General features: G+C 51.3%; 1 long non-coding RNA gene and 3 other non-coding genes across 4 annotated transcripts; 1 reads left to right on the forward strand and 3 right to left on the reverse strand.

Annotated features, from left to right (window-relative positions):
* The first annotated feature begins 4,007 nt into the window (after nucleotides 1-4,007).
* TRNAG-UCC (transfer RNA glycine (anticodon UCC)) lies at nucleotides 4,008-4,079 on the forward strand. The gene has a single exon. It is a non-coding gene; the product is annotated as a tRNA-Gly (tRNA).
* Nucleotides 4,080-14,414: 10,335 nt separating this feature from the next.
* Nucleotides 14,415-14,486, reverse strand: TRNAG-UCC (transfer RNA glycine (anticodon UCC)). The gene has a single exon. It is a non-coding gene; the product is annotated as a tRNA-Gly (tRNA).
* A 3,347-nt stretch (nucleotides 14,487-17,833) lies between these two features.
* On the reverse strand, nucleotides 17,834-22,116 carry LOC142070373 (uncharacterized). The gene is made up of 3 exons (XR_012666331.1): nucleotides 22,013-22,116; nucleotides 20,681-20,780; nucleotides 17,834-18,858 (listed from the first exon to the last, which is right to left on the reverse strand). It is a non-coding gene; the product is annotated as an uncharacterized LOC142070373 (long non-coding RNA).
* On the reverse strand, nucleotides 19,171-19,242 carry TRNAC-GCA (transfer RNA cysteine (anticodon GCA)). The gene has a single exon. It is a non-coding gene; the product is annotated as a tRNA-Cys (tRNA).
* Nucleotides 22,117-27,195: the final 5,079 nt, after the last annotated feature.

The raw sequence follows: 27,195 nt of genomic DNA on the forward strand, positions 1-27,195 counted from the left end.
GAAAATATGCATAAGTAAATAGTTGGTCGTAGCTTTAGCAATGACATCTATGTTTCTAGTATAGCACTTCCCACACATAGGCACCGACTCCGTGGGTGCTCCCCGGCTGGAGCACCCATGGGGAAAAATTGGTGGGTGCTCAGCACCCACCAGCAGCTCCCCACCCTGCCCCCACACTCTAGCTCACCTCTGCCTCCGCTCCGCCTCCTCCCTTGAGCACGCTGCTGGGTCCTGCTTCTCCCCCCTCCCTCCCAGCGCTTGTGCCACAAAACAGCTGTTTTGTGTGGCAAGCCTGGGCGGGAGGGGGGAGAAGCAGGACCCAGCGGCGCGCTTCGGGGAGGGATCCAATAGGGACAGGGAGGAGTGGAGTTGGGGTGGGGGGGACGCGAGCACTCACCGGGGCCGACAAAAGTTGGCACCTGTGTTCCCATGTTTTTACTGTGACTTTTAATTTGGAATTTTTAATTCTACATTTTTCTTTGTACTTTCATAGCAGATGTTTATTCTGTGGGATCATGTGACTTCCCGTCAGGCTGATTTCCTGGCCTGGTGTCAAAACTTCTTCTTTTGCATTTGATGCACCAATGGGGATTGCCGTTCTCCACTGTTATTTTGCCTTTCAGTCCAGCCCTTAGTGTTTTTTCACACGTCACTGCTTGTGTGTGGAACTTGGTTCCCAAATATTCACTAAGGGCCATATACGATCTCCTTCTCAAAGGCAAAAATCTACTATAACTTTTACTGAACATAAGAACGGCCATATTGGGTCAGACTAACGGTCCATCTAGCCCAGTGTCCTGTCTTCCAACCGCGGTCAATGCTGGTGCTTTGGAGGGAATGAACAGAACAGGTCATCATCCAGTGATCCATCCCCTGTCACCCATTCCCAGCTTCTGGCAGCCAGAGCATGGGGTTGCATCCTGGATCATCTTGGCTAATTGCCATCAATGGACTTATCTTCCAGGAACTTATCAAATTCTTTTTTGAACCCAGTTCTAGTTTTGGCCTAATGAACATCTATAACCGTAAGATGGCTCGATGACCAGAAGAATGCAAAACTCCTGAGTTATACACCCCCAAGTCACGACATTTAAAAAAAAGAAAAGAAAGAAATGATACTCAGTTCTTTTTAGGTGCCTTTTTTGTTCCAGAGCCTTTTGGGTGCAGGACGCCCAGAGTAGCAGCCTCAACCCCTGGGGGAACCTTGGCCTATCCTCGGACATTTCCTGTTGCCTCCCCACGTTTATTCATGTACCGAAGGCCATATCTGCACTACAAACCTACGTTCATTCCTGTCCCGTCAGCGTCCAGTCTCTGCAGTTAGTGTGTTACTTGGGCTTGTGCCCACTTGGCTCCTTGGGCCAACGGTGAGTGCACTCACCAGGAGCCTGTGTACTGATGCAGAATGTGGTACATTGTGGGTAGGTATCTGTAGCAGATCGAGCACTGCCCGCCATGGCGCCTCCTGCTGGTCGTCTGGAAATTAGCTATTTCCAGCCTCGGACGGTGTCTCGCCTGCTGCTGGCCCCGTGTCCCTCCTGGACCCCGGCGCCCTTTACCTCAGGGTTCTGCCCACAGCAGTACCCCCACACTCTGGGTCTCCCCTCCAGGGGAACCCCCAACCCTCTATACCCACCTTGCCTCAGTGGCTACTGCCAGTCATCATCTAGCCCCATTCTCTGGGGCAGACTGCAGTGTAATGGCCACTCATCACAGGGAAGGGGGTAGGACCAGCAGCCTCTGCCTATCCCCGGGCTACACCTCTGTAGCCCCAGGACCTGCTTAGGCCCTAACCAAGGCCTCAGCCTGGGGAGCTGCCAGGCTGGAGCTCCCCAGCTCCTCTTGCCTTTCCCCAGCACTGTTCTGCGGCAGGTACCCTCAGCTCACAGGCAGCCAGGTCCTTCCCACTCCAAGGCTGGAGTGACGCTGACCCAGCTCCTCCCTGAGCCCTTATATGAGGGCCAGGTGTGGCCTGATTGGGTGCGGCCCCAGCTGTGGCTGCCTCCCCAATCAGCCTCCCTTTTCCCCCAGGAGCGGGGTAACTGCCCCGCTACAGTATCCCACTGTGCAACTCACCGCTGCCCACTGCACTGTATTTTGGGAAGTTTTGGCAATGCTTGGTGGGGCCCAAGCAGGTTGCACAGGAGTGACTGGGAGCATGGGATCAACTTCCCATAATGCAATGTTCACCATCCCATAATTTTATACATCTTCCATAATTTTCACACCTTTCCCCCTGAATCCCACAGACCCCACTCATTGTCTGCCGTCTCTGACAGACCCCCGGAGCCTGCACAGCTGCCCTATTGTTACAAGCTTTGCAAGCCCAGGGTGCACAATCCTGCAGTGTTTGCAGGAATAGACGTGCGGGTGATGACAACTCCGTGCAGAACAGATTGCTGCGGGACACAGCGACAATCAATGCAAGCTTGATGGTGGCATTCACCGAGCAGCTGCAGATGGCAGAGCTCCGGTTGTGGGCCCGAGAAACAAGCACCAACTGGTGAGATTGCATCGTCATGCGGGTTTGGGATGATGACCAGTGGCTGCAGAGCTTTCGGATGCACAAGGCCACGTTCCTGGATCCGTGTGCCGGACTCGCCCCAGCCCTCCAGCACAGGGACAGGAAAACGAGACTGGGACTGACAATGGGGAAGGGAGTGTCGATCACATTGTGGAAACTTTCAGTGCCAGACTGCTACCAGTCAGTGAGAGTCTCGCAACAGAATACACGGTGGGGTAGATTTATCATAAGGCGTTAACAGACGGTTCCGTGTTAAGTGGCCTGTTAATGCCAATCCAGTCAAAGGGGCACTAGTGGGTTACAGACTGTTGTCTCTTACAACTCAGGGTAAAGGGAATTGGAGCAAGAACTCAGATCCTTTCCCTATCCGATTCCACCGGGATCGTGCAGAAGCCAGGAAAGTTCCCCACAATAGCAGGACCAAGCCCCGTTTGCATAATTGGCATCATGAACAGGATAGCGTCTGTAGGCTCCACCCCATTAGTTGACTGGTTGGGTTCTGGAGGCACTGGCCAGGCCCGGCTGAGAACCTACCGTGGTGGAACAGAAGAACGACAGGTCCAGTTTGCTGAACTTCAGTGCTAATTATCAGACAAGGCTGGGGCATTACGACAAACTAGATCTGAGCAGAGAGAAGTTTTTTGTCGGCCAGAGAGGTAACAGACCTCAGCTTGCCCCCTCCCAGCCCCATGGACCCCCTGAAAAACCAGCCTTTCACTCCCACTGCCGTGTGCGGGGACCCCAGGGGGGTTTCATTTGGAACTGAACTGGGGACACCAGCCTTTCATAACAGACAGCTCAAGTTCGGACTATTTTTAAACACTTGTTTCATAGCATCACAATCGATACAATTGTGTCAGCCTTGTAGGTTGCCATGGGTAAAACTAAACAGCTCTTCAAATACAAGTGAGGGGAGATCAATCACTTGTCAGAGTCACTGTGCCTAGAGGAATCCTGTTGTTACATTCCTTATGTCCTGGCGCTTTCCTGTGGCCTTTTCCTTTCCCTGCCATCAGTGAAAAGTTTTGTTATTTTGCACAAAAACTTTATTTCCCCGGGAGAGACCCAGGAGCGGGAGCTGCCTGCGTGTAGCAAACACCCCGAGAAGGTGGCAGACGAACACCCTTAAGACAAGCTGGCTCATCCCCGCAGACCCCAAGGATTGGAATCCGCAGCAGCAACAAACCCTTGCGTGTGCAGCACGAGCTAACACAAACCTTGACTTTAAAAGCAGCTGTCTCAGCTAAGGTTTGTCATTGGGGTGATTTGTCTTCATTTCCCTTCTCTGAGAGGAGCGGTGGGGTTGGTGCCACCTTACCCTGGGATGTAGCACCTCCCTCCCCATATTTCAGCCGCTCTGGGAACCTGTCTCGGCGTAGAGCTGACAGATTGCCTCCTTCCCATCCATCCTGCTCACTAGAGTTGCCGGAATGAGTCATTTTGCTAGTACCTGCTACACCTGGGCAACTCTCCTTTGCCAGATGCATTGGTGGTATAGTGGTGAGCATAGCTGCCTTCCAAGCAGTTGACCCAGGTTCGATTCCCGGCCAATGCAAGGCTGTGTTTTGTCCTTGTCTGGAATTGGCTTCATTTCAGTCACATTGTCTTCAAATAACATGGTCAACGCAATTGTCAAAGAATTTCTGTCCCAAACCCCAGCAGGTCGTTAAAGACACAGTGGGGGGTTGCAAGGAACTATAGAGCAAGCCGTAGGAGTCTTCCTTGTGTCTAGAGCCCTGTGCAGATACACAGTTTGTATCCACAATCTGCAAAAATTGTCCGCAGATTTGCAGGGCTTCACCAGGCACCTGTGCCAAGCCAAGTGCGTTTTTTACCCACGAAAGTTTATGCCCAAATAAATCTGTTCATTTTTAAGGCACCACCGGACTCCTTGTTGTTTTTGTGGATACAGAGTAACACGGCTACCCCTCTGAGACTTGTCTTCAGTGTTATAATTCCAGCTGCTGGAGGTGTTTGTCTCGTGCTCAAGCACGATGGGGAGAAAGTGGAAATATAACGTTTTGTGTCCATTTTTGGTGCTGCAGATTCTCTTGTGTTACAAAAATAAGGATGTAAACAAAAGGGTGTAAAGGAAAAATAAAAATAAACCAAAAATTGTAATACAATTAGGTAAGCAGAAGAACGAGGTTAAGCCAAACCTTTCAAAATAATAATAGAAAGGGGGGAGAGAAAGAGCTCAGGTATGTTGGGATCCCACCTATAGTTGAACTCAGATTGCTAGAACTAAAGTTCAGACCATTACGCTGTAGCCTATAGGGCTAGTTTACTCTTTATTATATTCAACAGGAACAGAGGGCACCTACAGGCCTGTATCCTGTAAGACATTAGCATAAGTATTGTAGGCCTGTGACCCTTGGCATGCCATAGATAAATGGCCTGGCAGTTACCCTTAGATTTAGGGGACCTAGGAATAGCTTACTCAACAGCAGAAGTTGGGAACTAACAGTACCAGGCAGGAACACTGAAGTGACCCTGGGCTTGGACATTTTAGGATAGAATCGTTGGCAAATATCAAACCATCAACTCGCCTGAGCAACTGGTGGTGTGGGTGATAATGAGTTAAACGGCATTAATATGTATTAATAGGTTAACCTATCAAATAGGTGCACCCCAGTCTTACGAGGGCGAGGAAGTTAGATTTGGACATGGAAGGCTGGGCACGAGAATGAATATTCATGGCAGCGTTCAGGCCCTATAATAGGGCAAACCACCGTGTTGAGGGTGTTTGCTTTGCATCCTCTGACCCTTCAGCTCTGTTGTTATCTACCATCAATCTTGGGCACTGAGGAACCTGGACCGTTGGACTCATTGGGCAGGCCAGAGACAGGGCTGGTCCTTTGTCTCTCACCACCAGGTCCTCAAGGAAGGATGTGAGTACGTAAGTCCAAGTTCATATGCAAAGAATGACACTCCCAATATCCCCAATCCTGGATTCTTGCTGTCTGGGCCTGTGGTTTGGAGCTTTTCTGTCTCTTTTACTGTTTCTAGTAAAAATCACGACGGCTTGGCTTTGCCCTCAGTGCAAGCATCCTCGCCGTACCCCTGGAGGTTCCCGACAAGAAAGCAAACGCATTGGTTTTAGTTCTGTGTAGCCTGAATCAGGGACAAGAACCTGACTACCCTCAGCTCATTAGTCAGGATCAACTGGCAATCAGTGCAAGGATTAACCATTAAAACCAGTCAGGCATCAATGTCATAGGAAACCTGCTACTGCCCCTCTTGCTGAACACCTGTGATGCGCAGGATTGAGTTGGGACAACCTCTTGGCTTCAGCCACTGAGTGTTTCTTTGTGCTCCTAGTCCCTTTCTTGCCCCTTCCTTGGTATTTCTCTCCTTCACTCTCTCTGCCGTTCCCCTCCTGCTCTCTCTTCCCCTGCACTTTCTCAGGAACTTGCCCCACAGCATTTAGGAAAAGCCAGAGATTCTATAATCTGCACAAGTCAGAGGGGATGGGACCCAGTTCATAACCACTCACCAGGAGAAAATGAGCCTTTATGGGAAACTATGTCACACAACGCACAGTCAACCTGTGGAACTCCTTGCCAGGGGATGTTGTGAAGGCCAAAACTATAACTGGCTTCAGAAAACAATTTGATAATGTCATACAGGATAGGTCCATCGATGGCTATTAGCCATTGATGATCAGGAATGCAGACCCATGCTCTGAGAGGCCTCAGCCTCTAGCTGCCAGAAGCTGGGAGTGGATGACGAGGGAAATGGTTTTGTCTGGCTATGTTACTGGCCACAGCAATAAAGTGAGTGGACCCAAATCCCTTTTCAGAGCCCAGGCACCCAGAGGAATCATGGGGCTTTTCAGTCCTTAGGTTCTGGCGCCGGCGAGTGCATGCTGTGTTTCATAAAGCTTTAGCATCTTGCAAAGACGTGTTATCGCCGCAAGCGAAACCAAACCAACCAACCAACCAAAGAAAGATCAAGATTTAAATGTTCTCCAGGTTCCTCGGTCCCAACCTGCCGCCCATTCGGCCGCCGATGCAGCTCCATCCCTCCGGCCCCAGTAGATGCCGATTCCCTCCACCCCAGCTGGGCAGGGTGTGAAGCCCTGTCACTCTGCATTGCCTAATTCCCCAAACTCTGGGGGACTTCAGCTCCTCTGTGCCCCCAGGGACCCTCCACCCCACTCCCGACCCAGCTCCTACTTATCCCTGGGGCTTTCTCCCAGCAGAGGGACATCGTAGGGGGCTGGGTCCCTGTTTGCCTTTGCTCTCTCCCCGGCACAGTCCAGGGCAAGGGTCATGGATTCTTCCTAAAAGTGGGGGCCAGGGGGCTGGGCCCGTGGCAAAAAGTGGATGGGCCAAGCCCGTCCACTTTGAAAAGTGCGAGGGCCTTGGCCCCTTGGCCTCCCCTGTTCCGGCACCCCTAGTCTGAGCACCATGGCCCTGGGTGGAGCTGCCATTCGCCTGCCCCTCATGCGGTCTCAGCTTTCTGTTACCCCAGCATTTCTTCTCGCCATCTGCAGCAGCATCCCAAACCCGTTGCACTTGCCTCCTGTCCCCTCAAGGGGGCAGTGTCTCTGCAGTGTGAACATCACCTGCAGCTCCGCTCTCCAACACCGAACGACTCCCATAGGTGCAGGAAGAAGGGGTGCGGCGGGTGCTGCCGCATCCCCCATGTTTTGAGCGGGATCCCAGCCCCCCCCACCCCCAGACCTGGGGCTCCGCTCCTGGCCCTGCACCTGCCCCCAGCTGTGGCCCCAGCCTTGGCCACCTTACCCCTGTCCGTGTCCCCCAGTCCCGGAGCCACGGCCCTGCTCCCAGCCCGAGCTTTAGGGGGCAGTGAGGGGTGCAGACAGCAGTAAGGGGGGTGCAACTCAGCACCCCCACACTAACAGCTGTTCCAGCACCACTGACTACTCCCCTTTTTCTTGGCATTCAGCCTGTGCTTTGGCAACCTTTCCTCCTTCTCCATCATCAACCGGCATCCCAAGAGGCACTGGGCACAGGAATCTCCATAGAGCCAAGGGGATTTAGGAGCACAAACCCCACTGACCTTCCATGAGACTGGCGCGTCCCTCCTGCAGTGAACAGGAATTGAGCTTGTGCAGGGAAACCCCACTAGATATTGAGTGCAATGCCGTAACTAGTAGATCATCACAGCTGGGCAGGACAAAAGACATTGGAGACACGAAGGATTAAATCCAGGGCCTAGTGTAGGCAGAGCTCGCACCCCACCACCGAGCTACACGGCCCTCCCAGTAGGTTTCACGCAGCGTAGCGCCCCATGGGCTTTCCCCAGGCCAGCATCTCAACCCCCTTCCCCAGCCTGGGCAGCGCTTTAATGCCACTAATTCTGTACAGGCCACGGCAAAGCGAGAGGCCCCTTCTGATTGTTTAATAGCAACTGGTGACCCCTGGGGATGCTTTACTGTGCAGATTAGAAACGGCAGCCGAAACAGCCCACTCCCCAACACAAGGTTCAACCCAGCATAGGAAACCCTCTTTGCAGTCTAATTACTCGCATCATAGAATCATAGAATATCAGGGTTGGAAGGGACCTCAGGAGGTGTCTAGTCCAACCCCCTGCTCAAAGCAGGACAAATCCCCAATTAAATCATCCCAGCCAGGGCTTTGTCAAGCCTGACCTTAAAAACTTCTAAGGAAGGAGATTCTACCACCTCCCTAGGTAACGCATTCCAGTGTTTCACCACCCTCCTAGTGAAAAAGTTTTTCCTAATATCCAACCTAAACCTTCCCCACTGCAACTTGAGACCATTTCTCCTTGTCCTGTCCTCTTCTACCACTGAGAATAGTCTAGAACCATCCTCTTTGGAACCACCTCTCAGGTAGTTGAAAGCAGCTACCAAATCCCCCCTCATTCTTCTCTTCTGCAGGCTAAACAATCCCAGTTCCCTCAGCCTCTCCTCATAAGTCATGTGTTCCAGTCCCCTAATCATCTTTGTTGCCCTTTGCTGGACTCTTTCCAATTTATCCACATCCTTCTTGAAGAGTGGGGCCCAAAACTGGACACAGTACTCCGGATGAGGCCTCACCAATGTCGAGCAGAGGGGAACGATCACGTCCCTCGATCTGCTGGCAATGCCCCTGCTTATACATCCCAAAATGCCATTGGCCTTCTTGGCAACAAGGGCACACTGCTGACTCACAGCCAGCTTCTCGTCCACTGTAACCCCTAGGTCCTTTTCCGCAGAACTGCTGCCGAGCCATTCGGTCCCTAGTCTGTAGCGGTGCCTGGGATTCTTCTGTCCTAAATGCAGGACTCTGCATTTGTCCTTGTTGAACCTCATCAGATTTCTTTTGGCCCAATCCTCCAATTTGTCTAGGTCCCTCTGTATCCTATCCCTGCCCTCCAGCGTATCTACCACTCCTCCTAGTTTAGTATCATCATTCGCCACGCACAGAAGCCTGCTGCCGGGGGCGTCACATGCTCGGCTCCCGCTCTGTAGCTATCCCAAGGGTGAGAATACCAACATGATTTCTCTGTGTTCGCACTTCCCCGGCCACTGCTGCTGCTGTTTAGAGCAATGAATGACGCATTTTCCCAAGGACTGAACAACCCCCGACCCTGCTTTGCTCAAGCGGAATCGGTTACTGTGTCCTGATTTTTGCCTGGCCTAGTAAGAATTGACTTTTGTAGCTTTTAAATTTGGGGACTTCAAGCTCTGTGTTTGTGGTGGGTGTTTTACTCTCACCCTTCCGAGCACACACCAAAATACTCATGGGTCTCTAGGGAGGGAGAGTAGACCCAGGTCCAGTGGCGGGGGGGGGGGTGGGGGCGGGGGGGGGGGGTGGCGGATGGTCAGACACTAAACCACAGCAACAATAACTTGGATGCTCCTTAGTCAGCGGGATTCAAACCTGTTTCGGGAGACCCAAATGGATTTTTTTAAGAGGGGAGCCTTAGCAACTTGGCCACCAGAACTTGACACCCAATTTTCTCACTACGCTGCAGTTGTGTTCTCTTGGGAAGTCACTTCTAGCCATTGATATTCCCAGCTGCCTTGCAGCGTCACTGTGTCTATTAGTTGGTGGTGGTCCTGCTTTGAGCAGGGGATTGGACTAGATACCTCCTGAGGTCCCTTCCGACCCTGATCTTCTATGATTCTATGAAGAACAAGGATTCTTGGCTTGCAAGTTCCCTTCTGTCCAGAGCATGATTAGAGGGTGTTGGGGGTCAGTGACGTTGCTGTAGATAGTTGTCAGTTCTCCAACTTGGGCATTCAGACAGTGCCTTTCCCAGTCATATCTCCAGCACACCAGGGATTTCCATAGCAAGGGCCAGGCTTTCCTTTGGAACTGGGATTGCCACCCTGGAGTAAAGTCAGCCTCTTCTTTCATCCCATATGTTCCATGAAATAACCACAGCAGCAGGAAGAAAGAGGAGAGTCATGATCCCACTTTCAGGGCAGAAGGTAGCCATGTCCCATTTGCTATTTGCATTGTAGGAGAGAAAGTTCCAATGGAATTTAATGCCCCTGGTCAGAGAAGTGACACAGAGAGATTTTGCTATTCAGTGACTTGTGCAAAGAAAACTGTGTTTCTGTATGAAATCGAGGAGGGAAATGAAAGCCACACGGTGGCACCGTAAGCTAAGAAATGAGCGTGACGGACTCAGAACTGCTCCCCGGGAGAACTGAATTCTCCCATTCACCTGGGACTAAGGAGACATTTGGTTCTTCCAAGGAGACATTGGGAAATCAGGACATTAAGTCAGACCTGGAGGGTTCAGGCTTCTTTATCTCTCTGTAACAAAGGTTTTAGAGTAACAGCCGTGTTAGTCTGTATTCGCAAAAAGAAAAGGAGGACTTGTGGCACCTTAGAGACTAACCAATTTATTTGAGCATAAGCTTTCGTGAGCTACAGCTCACTTCATCGGATGCATCCGATGAAGTGAGCTGTAGCTCACGAAAGCTTATGCTCAAATAAATTGGTTAGTCTCTAAGGTGCCACAAGTACTCCTTTTCTCTGTAACAAAGTGACCTTGATCCCCAGGAAGGGAGAAAAGGCCTGGAGCTGCCTTTCATCACATGCTGGAGTCTCCTGGGTAGGGTTATCAGACCTCCAGGTTTTCCCAGACATTGTCAATAAGAGTTAATGTCTGGGTTTTCACAAAGCAGATGTAGCTCAGAAAGAGCCCTGATAGGTCCAGTTCCCGATTGGTCCATTCCCCTGCATATGCAGCTATCAGATCCCACCCATCCAGGCCCTGCTCCCAGCCCTGCGGAGGGGGGTTCTGCAGGGATGGCTGTTGCTGCATCCTCTGCTTGCACCAGCCCCTGCCACTGGGACAGGGAGTGACACTTCCAGTGAGTACCCCTGCCGCAGGTGCCCCCTCCAGCAGCCCCAGCACCTTGCACTGCATCCCCACTGTGATTCCCCTATTTTTCTCTTACGTGTGGTAATGGGGAAAGACTCATTTATTTGCTATTCTCAGTTTTGTATTTGTCTTGTATCAGGTGTGACAAAGCTCTGTCCTTGCCTCCGTGGGTCCCGCATTTCCTGGCAGATTTCGCTAGCCTCAGAGGCTCACTGTGTCCCTCCATGTAACCCTTCTCTCTCTAGAGACAAGGGTCACAGTCTGCTGAGCCATTTTCATCATAAGCCAGCGAGGGAGGTGAGGAGAAGTTATCCTTCCTTGCACAGTGGGACAAAGTGGGACTGTTCTTAATGTTTCATCTGAATAGTGTGGGGGTGCCTCAGTTTCCCCTATGGAGTTCTTAAGTATCTAGATGCTGGGGTAAGGGTGTATGATCGTTGCAGAGCCCTAGAGGGCAGGTGTGTGCAGGGGTCTGGACACAGAGAATGGCCGACACCCTGTTTCCTGGCAACTGATGGCCTGGGCCCTTCCCCCCTGCAAGGTGAGAGCTAAAGGGTTGGAGAACAAAGGAATCAGGTGACCTCCTGGCCCGGAAAAGGGACAAAGCCTAGAGCAGGGTGGGGCTGGAGGGAGTTTCAGTTTGGGGCTGGCTGGAGACATGGAGTGAAGGGCAGACGTGGTTGTCTGGCTCACTGCCCCCCAAAATGGACCCAGCTGAGGGGTCCAGTTCTCTGCACCTACAAGCTCTGTTTTAGACCATGTTCCTGTCGTCTAATAAACCTCTGTTTTACTGGCTGGCTGAGAGTCACGTCTGACTGCGAAGTTGGGGTGCAGGATGCTCTGGCTTCCCCAGGACCCCGCCTGGGTGGACTCGCTGTGGGAAGCGCACGGAGGGGCAGAGGACGCTGCATGCTCTGAGGTCAGACCCAGGAAGGTGGAAGCTGTGTGAGCTGTGTGTCCTGCAGACAGGCTGCTCACAGAAAGGAGACTTCCCCAGAGTCCTTTGTGGCTTCGTAGGGAGCAGTTCTAGAGCATCGCCCAGGGACTCCGTGACACACAATCTCTGTTGTCTCCCAGTCTCAGTGATTAATCGGGGGCAAAAGGGGGGGAGCCCGGGCCCACCCTCTACTCTGGGCTCCAGCCCAGGGACCCTATTAGTATCAGCTATGGCAGTTGACCTTTTAGAAACATGACATGTACAATTCCCTGGGCTACTTCCCCCACAGCAGCCCTCACTTCCTCAAGCTCCACTTCACCCTTACCTCAGGGCCTCCTTCCTTGTGCCTGATATGGTGTGTACTACTCAGCCTCTCCAACAGCACAACTTCCTCCCACAGCTCCTGACATGCACACCCACCTAACTGACTGGGAGGCTTTTAACAAGTTTCAGCCAGCCCCTGATTGGCTTCAGGTGTCCCAATCAACCTAGCCTCCTCCCTGCCTTCTGGAAAGTTCTTAATTGGCCACAGGTGTCTTAACTCACCTGGAGCAGTGTCATTTCACTTATCCTGGTACCAGGGGTTTGTTTAGCCTGGAGCTAATATATCTACCTCCCACTACTTTTCTATAGCCATCTGGCCTTGCCCTATCACACAGGCTTTTTTAAAAAAAAATCGATCTAGTTAATGGCATGTTTGGTTAATTGGTTAGCTGACTAGCTAACTAGTGATTTCGGAGGAGGAAAAGTTTGCATAGATTCCAACTGAAGATTTCTCCAAGCAAGATTGGGAGGGAAGATGTTGCTTTTGACTCATCAGACTGTATAGATTTGGTGATCAAAGACTCTGAGACTCACATGAACTCCACCTAAGGTTTGGGGGAACTCTGAGTTTCTTCTCACTATGTTTCTGTGGGGACTGACCTGTTTGGATTGAAGTTTTCTGTACTGATGTTTACGTATAACTGTGAAGATAATGTAGGTGGATTATAAAGTAGCCACTTGGTGTTGTAGAAATTACATTACAGTGGTTTATTATTCATGTTTCATTAGCGTAAGATTTTATAAAGCTGGCACTTAAGAATTAAGTTTATTCCTTTTGCTCTTTTGGGGACTTGAATGTGGGGAGGTTGAGCCTGTGCTATCCTGGCTGAAAAACCTTAGAAACTACATGCTGGGTCTCCAGGTGTTTTTCTCTGGGTTTTCTTTACGCACCAGAGAAGGGCCATGACATAAACTCTAGGCCACCCAAAGGTGACACTGGCTCAGAGCTGATCAGCAAGAGGGTCTGAGTTAGTGTCAAAATCACAGCTCTCCAATCAGGGACTCATGCCCCAGACCCCCATGTGACAGGTGGGGATAGTCACCACTGTACTGATGAGGTAGGAACTGGCAGCTGCCCCTGCACCACAGGGATGACGGGGTACTGTGACTGCCAGGAGATCCAGCCGGGAGGGGGTTGCTCTGGGCTCTGCAGGGTGGTTTCAGCTGGGAGAAGGGTGAGACTGGGGAGTTTGTCTCTCATTTATAGGAGGCTTTGCCAGCAGGGAGGCTGTGGGTCCCATGTTGGGGGGTATCAGTGGGGTCTGAGCTGGGGCAGCAGCAGGGGGGCAAGATGGGGAGTTTTTCACTTGATCACAATGAAACGGCAAAACCTCTCCCTGTGCGCCAGCAAAAGACAGACTCTCCTGTGTAGTAGGAAGAGAGCCTGAGACAGAAGCCCTTGTATCAGGGGCCTGGTATGAGGCCTGAGGCCTGAGGCCTGGACTAAAGTAGTGTCAAAGCTTTACTGATAGAAATCAAAGACAAGCTGTGGGCGAGAGGCAGGCCCTGCTCACAGAATCCGGCAGGAACAGGGCTGATATTGCAGAAATACATGTTCCTAAGAAGTGCTAGGCACAGAGCGCTCACGCAAACACATCCCGCTATCAAGTGGTACCAGAACATCCCGATATCAAGGATGGTACAAAAACATTCCCCAAGGATAACGGGACCACACTGACCCCTTCTCAAAGATAAGGTCAGGATGACAGTACGTCATGGAGATGTTTTGATCGACCCAACATGTACAAGGTGATGGGTGATAACTAGCCACGTCAGGGGGCAGTAACTAACTGTGTCAGAGGGGCAGTACATAACTTGTTTGCATCAGGGTATAAAGATGTATGTCAGAGGGAGTGTCTTTGTCTACCCTAGGGAGGAATGGAAAGTCCCACTGTCCACTGAGCTGGGCACACATCTTGGGGTCCAGTAGAGTATGCGGGATACTAGTCCTGTGTTTTGTTGACAATAAACATGGCCTGGTGCCTTCGCACCTTAACGGATCTTGTGGTCATTGGGCGGTTCGCTGGAGGTCTGCAGTGCCGGCTGTCTGCGCAGAGCTGGGGCAGCACACAGGGAGAACATCTAACCACCCGGGGGACCCCGACCCCCACCCTGATGCACGTTCCAGCGTTTCTGACTTTCTCATAGTACACGATGGCGATTCCTACAGCTCACCGTATAGTCCTGCCCCCACCCCCCGTTTAACGACCTGCTGGGATTTGGGACATAAATTCTCTGACAATTGCGTTGACCATGTGATTCGAAGACAATGTGACTGAAATGAAGCCAATTCCAGACAAGGGCAAAACACATCCCTGCATTGGCCGGGAATCGAACCCGGGTCAACTGCTTGGAAGGCAGCTATGCTCACCACTATACCACCAATGCATCTGCTGAGAGATGCTCTCCATGGTGCTACTTCTGCGAGCAAAATGACTCACTGCCACACGGCAGGACAGATGGGTGGGAGGCAGCCTGTCAGCTCTGAGCCCAGACAGGTTCCCAGTCCCAGACTGACTGAAAGATGGGAAAGGGCCTGGGGAGCATCTCCAGCCTCAGCTCTTTTGGGGGTAGATGAAGTGAATGCAGCCGCCAAGCCTGGGTCTCTCCCTAGGGAATAAAGCTTCTGTGAAAAACACTAGGGCCAAGTCTACACTCCAGGGCCTATAGCTATGGTACCGTAGCTATGTTGGCATAACCCCATAGTATAGACACACCCCCAGTGATGGCAGGGGCTGGACACTGTGGCCCAGAGCCGGGCTCCTCCCCTGAACCAGGCAGGAGCAGCTATAGGGCTCTCTGCACAGCAGCAGCTGCTCTGGGCCTGGGATTATCACCGCCAGAGCAGGACTGCTGGGGCAACTAAGACATGACCAGCCCCTGCCCAGGGCTCTGCTTCACTTCCCAACCCCAAGTCTGTGCCTCTTGCCACAGCAATGGTGACTCTGGACCCAGATGTGACTGATCCCCAACTCCCATCTGCGAGGGCCAAAGGAGCAGGTTTTCCCCTCCACTCCAGCCATCTAACTGCTCCCCGCATGCTGGGCTGGGAGGGAGTCACCGCTGGGAGATGTCACTGGTAGGTGGGGACAGGAGCAGTTACTGGGCCTGAGGTGACCCCAGGGAGTGTGTGTGACAGTCTATTAATCCTTTTACTGGACAATGTCAAAGTTTGTGCAAAGTATGCCTTGTAAGATATCATTTAAAAGCTCATAATTTGCTGATCATTATGTCCTGATAAAATATGTCTGGCAATGTTATATGTGAAGTTATAAGATTCTACTGCATGATATGACTAAGACAATTTTGAAGGAAGGTCGCAAACAGTTGTCCAGAGACAAAAGGCTAGCCAATGCCCCAGCCAGGTGAAAACAAGATGACCTGAAGAAGTGGCCATTCATCAGCAGAAAAGAGGGTATGGGCAAAAATCTGCATCTCGTCAAAGAAGCAGCTTGAAGTTCCTGCCCAAACAGGCTCGTAGCGGCACAGCTGCGCCGTTGTAAGGTGCACAGTATAGACATAGCCAGAGACTTTGACTGTAGTTCACTCCATTTGTTGAATGTGGAAGTATAACATTGTATAACGGGACATGCTGGATACATTGTATATGAGAGGGCATGCCAAAACATGTTACAAAGTATCTGAGGGAGCACACGTAGGGACAGTTAGCTTTTGAATGGAGAAGCAATTAAGATAGAGCCAGCACGTCTAAGAAGCAGGCATCAGAATGGAAGGTGTGAAGGGCAATTAGTTAACTGGAAGCTGTTAAAAGAGATTGTTAAGGGTGGCAGGTAATTGAAGATACGTGACTGGTCTCAGGGATCTCGAAGGGTGGTGACTAAAATCTTTTTCTTCTTTTGTCTGTAACTTCTCTGTAACTTGTTCTCCAAAAAACTGTATAAATTAAAAGACACAAGCCCCACTCGGGGGGCTCACTTCTAAATGCATTAGCAGAGCAGCTTTGCTAATAAAACAGAGTGGTCTGATAAATTGTGAGTCTGAGTCAAACTTTGACATGAGTTAGGTGTTAGCTGTGTTTTACTTTTATTTCTTTGTAACCAACTCAGACTTTTACCCCTCATTACTTTTAATCACTTAAAATCTGTCTTTCTGTAGTTAATCCACTTGTTTTATTGCTTTATCTAGACCAGTGTGTTTGGACTGAAGTGTTTGGAAAACTCCATGTGGGATTGTGCACATCATTTTATATTAATTAATGATGGACTTTCTATGAGCGTGTATTATCCAGCAGAGTGTTAGGCAGTAGAAGACACACATTTCTGGGGGAAAGTCTGGGACTGTGTCGCCCTGCAGTGTGATTCAGAGTGTCTGGCCATAGCACTCAGATAGTATAATGGGCTGACTTACATGCTGTGTGTGAGCAGACCATGGGACAATTCTGTTCTTTACAGAAGTCGGTACTGAAGTCAGGTTTACTGGCCTGTTATTGTCGAGGTCACCCTTGGAGCCCTTTTGAAAAACAGGCGTCACATTAGCTACCCTCCAGTCACTGATTTAAATGGTAGGTTCCAAAGCACAGGTCGCAGTCCTACAATTTCACGTTTCTGAGGTCCTTCAGAACTCTTGGGTGATAAGATCCACTCCTGGTGACCTGTTACTCCAACTGAGTAGCGGGGCGGTTGCTAGGAACAATGAAGGTGCTGGTACCAGAGGCCTGATCTTCATTTCCCATTCAGCTCCTTTCTCTGAGCACAGAATCTGCCCCAGGTCTGGTCTCCTGAAGCCTCTGCCACCCACCCAGCACCTCATGCCCCATGGCTCAGCCCTGGCCTGGACTGCTGCTGCTCTCCAGAACATGGAAGGAGCAGAGGCAGTGCAGGAGCCTTCCCTGGGGCCGCAGGCCTGAGGCTTTGGGAGAGACAGATTGTCTGAGACATCAGAGCGTTGGAGACCCTGTAGCCACCCCCTAAATCAGGGGCCTCTTCCAGCCCTGAGTCTGAGCTGTCAGGATCCCTCCCACTGAGCAGGATGCCCACAGATTACAGCCTGAAAACAGGCATCTGATGCTAACTCCTGTTCTCCCTGCATCACAGCTGGGGGTCAAATGGCCCCTCCATTGCTATAGAGTGTGTGGGCATCATGCCATAGCACCGTGCAGCCATTCATGGCATCAGCACTTCTACCAGCAGCCCCATGCCAGGCACAAAACCCAAAAACCCAAATGTGCAGCAGGTCCAGCTGCAGCTGGGAAGCCAGGGTTTGCTACCAGGCAGCTCAGTGTCTATGTCCATTCTCTGTCCAGCCCATGGTGCTATTTATACCACTAAACGCTGCATCAATCCCAAAGCCCCCTTTCATCAGCCCTAGAAATTCATTTAAACTTATGTTTGGCTCCCAGAGAAATAAACAAATGTGTCTGTGAACAGAAGGGAGTCGAGTTCAATCCCTTGTCACCATCAATGTGCAAACCAGGAGCCTGTTGCTTTGCATTCCCGATGTGGTGCCATCGTATGGCCATTCAGTATCAGTCCCTGTTATTAAATAAATGTGGGTTTTTTCCCCACAAAAACATTATTTTCCTGCTAGAGACACAGGCGCAGATTAATTTACAAAGGGCAGGTGATCCTGCGGCAGTGCTGGAGGGAGAAGGGAACATTTTCAGCATCACTAAATGAATGCGTTGTGCTTCCCACACACAGAGAAAGTTAACAATCATTGGAGCTACCAACGCACTTCACAGAATGAAACAAACACCTTTACGTGCAACGGGAAGGGTGAATTAAATAATTCTAAAATATGTTCTGGGCAATGCAAGCCACTTGGTACAATTGATGTGCTACATAATAGATAAAGAAGTTAAGAAAGATGTGGTTAAAAATTAATTTGTTGTGCCTTTTACACACACACTCAACTGAATGATTTAAGCTACCCACATGTCCACTTTCTCTTGGCATTTTTAGTTCTGAAGGGTGTCTGAATGTGTCCAGAATGCTAGAATGAGGCAGAGTAACTGTGAAATTATCATCACAGGAATCAGCTAAAAGCTGGGATTAGGCGAAGCGGAGATGCACACACAGCCTATTGCACAGCTGGTGAAGTGACAGCGACACACTTGTGAAAGAGAACGAACTCACGTGGGAGCTCTGGGCAGCTGCCCTGTCAGCGCATCACTCACCCGGGAGGTGTTTCACAAAACCCAGCACTTCCCCTCTGGAAGAGAAACACTCCCTGCTGTCACCAATTAACTTTACTCTCCTTGGAGTGGTTTCTCCTCGGGGACCTGGCGCTCTCTGGGAGGTCCATGGTGATTCTTAAAAGAGCCACTGGGGGGGGTCAGGAATCTTCCCCATGGAAATCTCTGCACTCCTTTCTCAGGGGCCACCTTCTGAGCCCTGGCTTTGGGGTTGGTTTTAGGCTGGCTCTCTCCTGTCTTGCTTTGCGATGGCTTCTTGACCACCTTCTGAGGCTTGGCAAACTTTGACCTTTTGGGGTCTTTTCTTTGCCGTTCTGGTCCCTGCTGCAGCCACCAGTTTCTTAGGGCTCTTCGTAGCCCTGGGCATGGTGGCCTTTCTGGGGATCCCGGCAGCTCTGACCAGCTTCTTGGGGGTTCTTTTCCTGCTCAGAGCCACTGGCTTGTTCTTGTGCCTTGTCCTGAGGGCCCAGCTGCTGCTGGCTGAGTGCGAAGGAGCCAAGGTGCTGGTGACTTCAGCCTGCCCAAGGTGTCTTTGCTCGTCAGACTCCTGAGCCCCAAGTGCATGTGGTTCTTGTTCTGCAAAGCACAGCCCTGGAGAACACGGACCTGCAAGTGTCCATCATATTATACCTTTGTTTAATCTATGAAAACATAAACTAGAGCCTCAGAGGACTGGAATTGATTTCAGCTGATGGACACGTTTGCTCGGTGTTTGTACATTTCAACAGGAAAAAGAAAAGGAGGGCTTGAGGCACCTTAGAGACTAACCAATTTATTTGAGCATAAGCTTTCATGAGCTACAGCTCACTTCATCGGATGCAGGAAAGATGTTGAATGTTTAAATTCACTTCACATCCCCGTTCTGTGGGACTCGTGCACGTACTGGAGATGTATGTTCATTAAAAGAGACAATTTCTTAGGGAGCACCTGGATTTGAACCAGGGACCTCTTGATCTGCAGTCAAATGCTCTACCACTGAGCTATACTCCCTATAGGGGAATACTGTTGAATTTAGTCTCTTGAAGATTATGGACACACCTTTTCTCAGAGCACTGCTCTTACATTCTCAGACGTGGGTGGTTTTAAAAATGGGGGTTTGTTAAACATTATCACTGCATGTAAACACCACAGCTGCGCAGTCTCACCAGAGCACAACTATTACTGATCTGGGACCACACCCTGCTCCCCCGCTCCGTGCCCTTTAGGGTGCATTGCTCCAAACCCTTAAAAACACAGGGAACATGTAAATAGAACCCATTGATCCCCATATCATTCATTCATTCATTTCCAAATAATGGCATTCTGACCAGGAGCACAGAGCTCCCGGGAGTGTCAGCCACACCCCTGTGCCCCGCAGCAGAGTGGGGCCCTTGTAGCGAGCAGGGGCCATAAATGCATAGGTCCCTTTTTCATATTTTGCACACTTGTGGTTCAGTGGGAGAATTCTTGTCTCCCATCCAGCAGGTCCGGGCTTAATTCATGGCGAGTGCTGAGCTGAGTTTTAAGCTTATGTAAGCAGGGAAATGGTCCCTCTATTGTGGGGAACTTTCCTGGCTTATACACTACCCTGGTGGAACTGGCTAGCGAAAGGATCTGAGTCCTTGCTCCCACTCCCTTTACCCAGAGGCCTGCCTGACCTCGAGGGCTCCCCTTCCACGCTCCTGTCTGGCAGAGTCCTTGTAACCCAAACAAGGCTGGGCCCAGGATTCCTGGGGGGCTCAACCCACAACCTTGTTGTGGTCACTTAGAACAGGACTAGGATGTCCCCACTCCAGGGTGCTCTCTCTGCACTGGGCACCCACTGATCATTACATACAGTTCAAGCAAACGTAATTTATTAACCAGCAAGCGATTTAAAAAATAAGGACAAAATGGGAAAGGTGAGAGGAAAACCGGTCACCCCGCTCTGTGGCACAGGGACACCACAACCAGCGTCTCTGGGATGTCAGGACAGTTCACAGTCTGTCCCGCCCACATCCCAGGCTCCTTCTCAGGCCCCAGCTGTGCCAGATGCCCTCAGGCTCCAGGTGGCAGGACCCTTCTTTCCAGGGTCGGCCCCCACATCTAGGTTACGATCCACCCCCTAGTCTGGCCTGCAAGGCCTTTGGCTTGGGGCATCTCCCTGCACTGGTCCATCTGCCCAGGGTCCCCCTCGCCCTCCCCAGCTGCTCACTGCACCCGGCTCCGGACTGCTCCAGGCCCAGCTCGAGTCCCAGCCCTGCTGCTGCTGCTATGCCTCCAGCATAGCTCCCTGGGCTGCTCCTCTGGCTCTGCGCCCCAGCTCAGCTCAGGCTCCTGCTCCCTCCTTAACTCAGCCCTGCTCCGGGCCAGGAAACTCCAGCTCACACGGAGGATGGGACCCCCCCAGCCTCCTGACTCCCTCATTAGCCTGCCCGCCCTGTCAATCAGGCTGACCTTGAGCACTGACCTCTCCCCATAGCCTTTGAGGACTGTCGGTCTCAGAGTCCTGGTTTCCCATCGAATCGTCCCCTTTCTTTGAAAAAGATATGTTGGAATTGGACAAGGTTCTGAAAAGGTCAACAAAAATTATTAGGGGTATGGAACAGCTTCCATATGAGGAGAGATTAATAAGATTGGGACTTTTCAGCTTGGAAAAGAGACGGCTAAGGGGAAATATGATAGAGGTCTATAAAATCATGACTGGTGTGGAGAAAGTAAATAAGGAAATGTTGTTTACTCCTTCTCATAACACAAGAACTAGGGGTCACCCAATGAAATTAATAGGCAGCAGGTTTAAAACAAACAAAAGGAAGTGTTTCTTCACACAACGCACAGTCAACCTGGGGAACTCCTTGCCAGAGGATGTTGTGAAGGCGAAAACTGTAACAGGGTTCAAAAAAGAACTAGATACGTTTATGGAGGACAGGTCCATCAATGGCTATTAGCCAGGATGGGCAGGAATGGTATCCCTAGCCTCTGTTTGCCAGAAGCTGGGAATGGGTGACAGGGGATGGATCACTGGATGATGACCTGTTCTGTTGATTCCCTCTGGGGCACCTGGCATTGGCCACTGTCAGATGACAGGACACTGGGCTAGATGGACCTTTGGTCTGACCCAGTAGGGCCGTTCTTATGTTCTTTTGGTACTGCGAGAGGGCAAACCAAAAACCACTAAGTTTTAGTAAGGGGCCAACAGTCCCCTTACATTGAGAGGTAGAAATGACCAAATTTAAACTTTAAATATGGGCCAGTTTTCCGACTGTCATTTCAAGTTTTTTTCATCCCAACATGATGACTTTCTGAATGAACCATCCTAGTTCAACCATAAGGTGTTGAGGTGGATGTAGGAGTCCCTGGGTAAAATTTTCAGGATTCTGTGATGCAGCAGGTCAGACCAGATGTTCATAGCAATCTCGTCTGCCTTTGAAATCTATGACTAAACACAAAATATGGTGGTAAATGAATCCTCAGAAACTGCTTCCCCCCCTCCTCTTCCCAGCAGAGAGTAATCCAAGGACGGGGGCTGTTCAGGAAGGACAGATAAAGGATGTGCTCCCCAGGGAGGAATCCAGATTCCAGCATTGTTATGCACCGAGGTGGCCTCCTTGGTAACTTTTACTCTGTGCGAGGTGGCGTCAGGAAATAAACCAGGGGAGACACGGCCGTCCGACCAATAGATGGCTGGCACAAACAGGACAACACAAGAGTGCTTTCACTTAAAGCTACACTTTACTTAGTCTCAAGCACTTACACACGTCCACAACAGGTTAGTACAACACCCCCAACCCTTGATAATTACCGAAGCTGAGTGTGGGTCTCGAGGGGCACAGCGGCAGCCTGTCTACCGGTGGGGACACAAGCTTCATCCAGAGGGAGAGTCCCGTCCCGAAGAGTCCCCCTACCTCAAACTTTCCCCCCCTTATTTATACATTAGTAATAGAATGACATGTCCCTTAAAGAAAACTTGTGAAGCAAGCAGTTCCAATGGTCAAGCAAGAGGCTCCTTCTGATTATCAATTAACCAGGTGTGGGTTTTCCAGAGTTTGCAGCCTTGAGGCCCCAATAGAGATTCCTGGGCCACATCCTGCTCTTCTAAAATGCATGTATCAGCAACTTCAACACAATTCTTATCAGGAAGGACGCGGAGCCAAGCTGCCCTTTCTATGGCACTGAAAACCTCCTCCCCTCCTGCCTTGGTCAAGCTGAGTTTGCTACATGGCCACTTTACGGCCTGCTCACTTGGCTGTTTTTAGCAATAAGCCATAGTGGTTTCAGACACTTTACCGGTTTGCTGACATCTCCCTGTACAGGGCCGGGGCAGGCGCTGAGTCAGGGAGAGAGAAGAGGAGTGAAAATAATAATATTTGGGGAAAATATATAGAATAACGTGAAAGTGGAATGCAATATGGACGGAGTGCCGGCTACAAACCAGCAGGGCCTCAGCAAGGATTGTGTGTAAACTGGGTGGGATTCCTCCACCAATCCTGATCCCCCCTGCCCAACTCCCCTCTCCTATGTCCCACTGACTCCACCCCACACCTCCCCTTAGTCCCGTTTCTCCAGCCCCCCTGAGATGGAGTTGCCCCTGCTCTGTAATACGGATGAATGCTGTGTGTTGTCTGGACTCTTGGGGTGATGATGGTATGATTGATTTGGTTTAGTTTAATAGGGGGCTGTAAGCGGGGTGAAACTTAATTCCTGAGCAGGGGGCATGCCCTCAACCGGAATAGGCATGGCCTCAGCCAGAAGAGGCTGGGCCTTTAAATACCCGGGCCTTTTAAATCACCCCTGGAGCTACCAACTGCAGAGGCGGCTGGAGCCCCAGGCCCTTTAAATTGCTGCCCGAGCCCTGCTGCCAGAGCCCCCCGATAACGGCAGCAGCCCGGGGCTCCAGCGGTGATTTAAAGGGTCCAGGGCTCCACTCTGGTGACGGTGGCTGGGAGCCCCAGGCCCTTTAAATCACCGCTGGAGCCCTGCCGCGACTACCCCAGGGCTCCGGCAGCGGGGCTCAGGCAGCGATTTAAAGGGCCCGGGGCTCCGGCTACTGCAGGGAGCGCCGGGCCCTTTAAATCGCTGGCCTGGGGAAGCCGGTCCAGTCCGGCTTACTTTCACCTCTGGCTGTAAGGAGACAACACCCAAACTCTTAGCTTTGAATATTCTCCTGACACACTCCAGTATTCAGTCTGATGAGCCGGGCCAGGGCCTGGGGCCCAGACGGTCAAAAGAACTGGGCAGCTTAAAAAGGCACTCCCTCAAGACAGGGAGGTGGCTATTCAGGTAATTGGTTGGGGGAAAGACACGTAGACACAGGGACCCTGCTGGGGTGTCTGAAGAAGGTCTGCCTGCCTAGCTGACTGTCAGGGGATGGGCCTTTAGGTGAGACAGCCATGCGTGAAGGCGGTTTGCTATTTCAGAATCATTTTTCTCTTACCTTTTTTTTCTACAGCAAAATAAACACGACTTCGATTTGCAGGAGGCTGCTCTGACCCTGGGCACCACTGATCCCAGATGGACACAGGTGTCTGTCTTCACACTTCCTGCAGTTTTGAGAAGGGGAAGAGAAGGAAAATCAGTGATGGGTTTGTTTCTGTATTTGGTAAATGGACAGGAAGTTACCAGCACCCACTGCCGGGGCAGTCACACAGCCAGAGGGAGCTCTGGGGGATGCTTCTTTAACAGGAGAATGTAAGGCATGGAGGGGCAATTTCCATGCCCTGTCACTGGCAAATAGCAGTCACCAGGGACCCACCCCAGAGGTGGCTACATCTCAACACTGGATGACATAACCCCTCTGTCATGGAGTTTGGGGGAGTCTGGGGCCTGTACCCCTCTTCCTGGGATTCACCGTGACTCTCAGCCAGCCAGTAAAGCGGAAGGTTTATTGGACAACAGGAACACAGTCTAAAACTGAGCTTGTGGGTACAACCAGGACCCCTCAGTCAAGTCCTTCTGGGGGGCAGGGAGCTCAGACCCCAGCCCTGGGGTTCCCTGCGTTCCACCACCCACACCAAACTGAAACCAACACCCGCCCCCAGCAGGCTCCCTCCTGCAGCCTTTGTCCAGTTTCCAGGGCAGAGGTGTCACCTCCCCCGCCCCCTCCTGGCTCAGGTGACAGACTCGCAGGTCTCCCATCCCCAGTGAAACTCCCCAGCCACATTCCCAGGTCAACACTCCCCCCTCCCTGCTGCCTCACACCCTCATGGAAGTGTCTGTCATGGGGTGTTTGACTACTCCTGGCGAAATCGGGGATGGGAATGTGAGGGGTTAATACAGTAGTATGGTGATTCCCAGACCTCGATTATGTAAGCGGGGGAATAGTCCTGCTCTTGTGGGGAACTTTCCTGGCTTCTGCACGACCCCGGTGAAGTGGGCTAGCGAAAGGATCTGAGTCCTTGCTCCCACTTCCTTTACCCAGTGGCCTCCCTGCCCTTGAGGACTCCCCTTCCCCTCTCTTGTCTGGCAGAGTCCTCGTAACCCCAACAAGGCTGGGCCCAGGATTCCTGGGGGGCTCGACCCCCAACCCTGCTGTGGTCACCTAGGACAGGGGCTAGGGTGTCCCCATTCCGGGGTACTCTCTCTGCACTGGGCACTTCTCTGACCCACTGACCATTACGTACAAGTTAAAGCAAATGCAAGTTATTTAATCAACAATTAATTTGAAAAAGGATAAGGGGAAATGGGAAAGGTTAAAGGAAACACATCACCCTGCTCTGTGGCAGGGAGCATCACAAACAGTGTCTCTGGAACGTCAGGGCCGTTCACAGTCTGTTCCTTGTAAGTCCCAGGCCCCTTCTCCAGCCCTGGCCGTGCTGCAGGGATGCTGCGGGTTGGACACTTGCTCTGGCGGTGGCCACACGCTCTCAGGCTCTAAGTGGCAGGACCCTTCTTCCCAGTGTCGCCCCCGCCCTGTCAGGGTTATGATCCAAGCCTGGCCTGCAGAGCCCCTTGGCTGAGGCGTCTCCCTGTGCTGGGCCCGCTGCCCAGGGTCCCCCTCGGTCCCCCCAGCTGCTCACCGCACCCAGCTCCGGACTGCTCCAGCCCCAGCCCCAGCCCCACCACTCGGTCTCTGCTGCTCGGCCTCCAGCTCCCTGGGCTGCTTCTCTGGCCCCTCTGGCTCCGGTTGCTGCAGCTCTGCTCCCAGGGCAAGTCTGCTCCCTCTGGGCTGTGCCTCTGGCTTTGGGGCTGCAGCTCTGCTCCCCGGACAGGGGCTGCTCTCTCTGAGCTGCTTTTCTGCTCTCTCTGGCTTTGGCCCAGCTCTGCCCCGCAGCTCAGCTCGGGCCCCTGCTCTCTCCTTAGCTCGGCCCCACTCTGTCTGACCCAGGCAATTCCAGCTCACAGGGAGGATGGGACCTCCCTGGCCTCCAGACTCTCTGATTAGCCTGCCCGCCCTGTCATTCAGGCTGGCCTGGAGCATTGGCCTCTCCCCATTGTTCCTGGGGGCTGTCAGTCTCAGGGTCCTGATTCCCCATCAACCCTTCCCCTTTGAGTACTGGGGGCTAGCAACTAAAACACCCTGCACTGAATGTTAGTAAGGGGGCAACAGTCCCCTTACATTTACACATTGAGCACTGGGGGGAGTGAGCCCCTCATCCCCTGCCCCATGGGGAATAGAAAATTGTCCAGCCAACTGCCTTGTTAGCAGCAGGAAGCCACTGATGCCCCAAAGCTGGGGGAGGGCTCTGGCTTTGCTACCTACTAAATATGGGGCAAGCCTCTTTCTTCAGCAAACACTTGAATGGCGATAAAGGGGGAAAGGAATGAGTCCCCACCGACAGGGGAAAGTTGATCATTTGGGATATAACTCCCTGTAACCTCCACTGTGGACTCAGGGCAGCCGGTTCCCTCCACAAAAGGAGAAGTTGCTGTAAAGAAAAGAGGAAGGGAACAGCCCCTGAGCTGCGAGGGTTTGTAATTGACATTTGATAATTACCTGGAAAAGGCAAACTCTTGAGACTTGACTTTAGTTCAGTCACTAAAGGGAGAAAGGTGGAAATCTGAGGAATGTTGGATCAATGTTTGCAAACGAGGAAAGTGGGAAAGATTTTATATCAATAGTCAATAATGAATAGAGGTAATTTTTCAGTTAATTTTTTCTCAATTTTTAATAAAGAGACAGCAAGGAACATAGTTTGCAAGGCTGTTATATCCATATTCCAGAATTTGAAGAAAAGAGCAAAATGAGAGGAGTTTTGATGTTAATATTTTATAATTAGAGACAGAGAAAATCTCAGGATATATTAAAATAGTTATTGATAACTTGAGAGAAAAAGGGGCAAAATTTGAGGGTATTTTATATCAATCTTTGAAAATTTTGTGGGAAAATGAGTCGAAGATTAACTATTTGATAATGAGAGAGAGAGAGAGAGAGAGAAAAGCAAGATCTGTGGGATTTTATATCCATCTGAAACAACTAGAGGGGAAAGTGGGAAAGTCTGAAAGGATTGTACACTTGCTTCTCTGGTCCCCTCCTGTATCCAGTGTTTAATTTGTGCCACGACTTGCCAGGGCTGAGCCACTCTGGGCCTGGCAGTTCAGAGCCGCGGCCGCTCTGGTGCTTGGTGAGTCAGTTATGAGAGGAAAAAAAAATGGCATGAGCCCCAGCACCTCTTTCCTTACAAATGAAGCCCGGCCTGGGCCTGTCCCGGGCCTGAGCACCCCATCGCCATGCAGAGGCAGCCACCCACTGTCGATACGAGGTGGGTGAGGTATTAGCTTTTATTGGACCAACTTCTGTTGGTGAGAGAGACAATTTGGCCCAATAAAAGATATTCCCTCACCCGCCCCGTCTCTCCCATCTCCTGGGACCGACATGGCCCCAACTCCCACCCCAGAGGCAGCCATGTCTCTGGGGTCCCCCAAGCTGCACCCACTAACCCCCTGCCCAGTTAGGGGCTGACTTGGGGCAATGCTTTCCCACCTAATCAAGGACAATTTCCCCCAGATAAAATGGGTGGTAAAACATCCCCAGCGTGAGATTTTTAA

The sequence above is a fragment of the Caretta caretta genome, chromosome 28, assembly GCF_965140235.1.
Source record: "Caretta caretta isolate rCarCar2 chromosome 28, rCarCar1.hap1, whole genome shotgun sequence".
Lineage (NCBI taxonomy): Eukaryota > Metazoa > Chordata > Testudines > Cheloniidae > Caretta > Caretta caretta.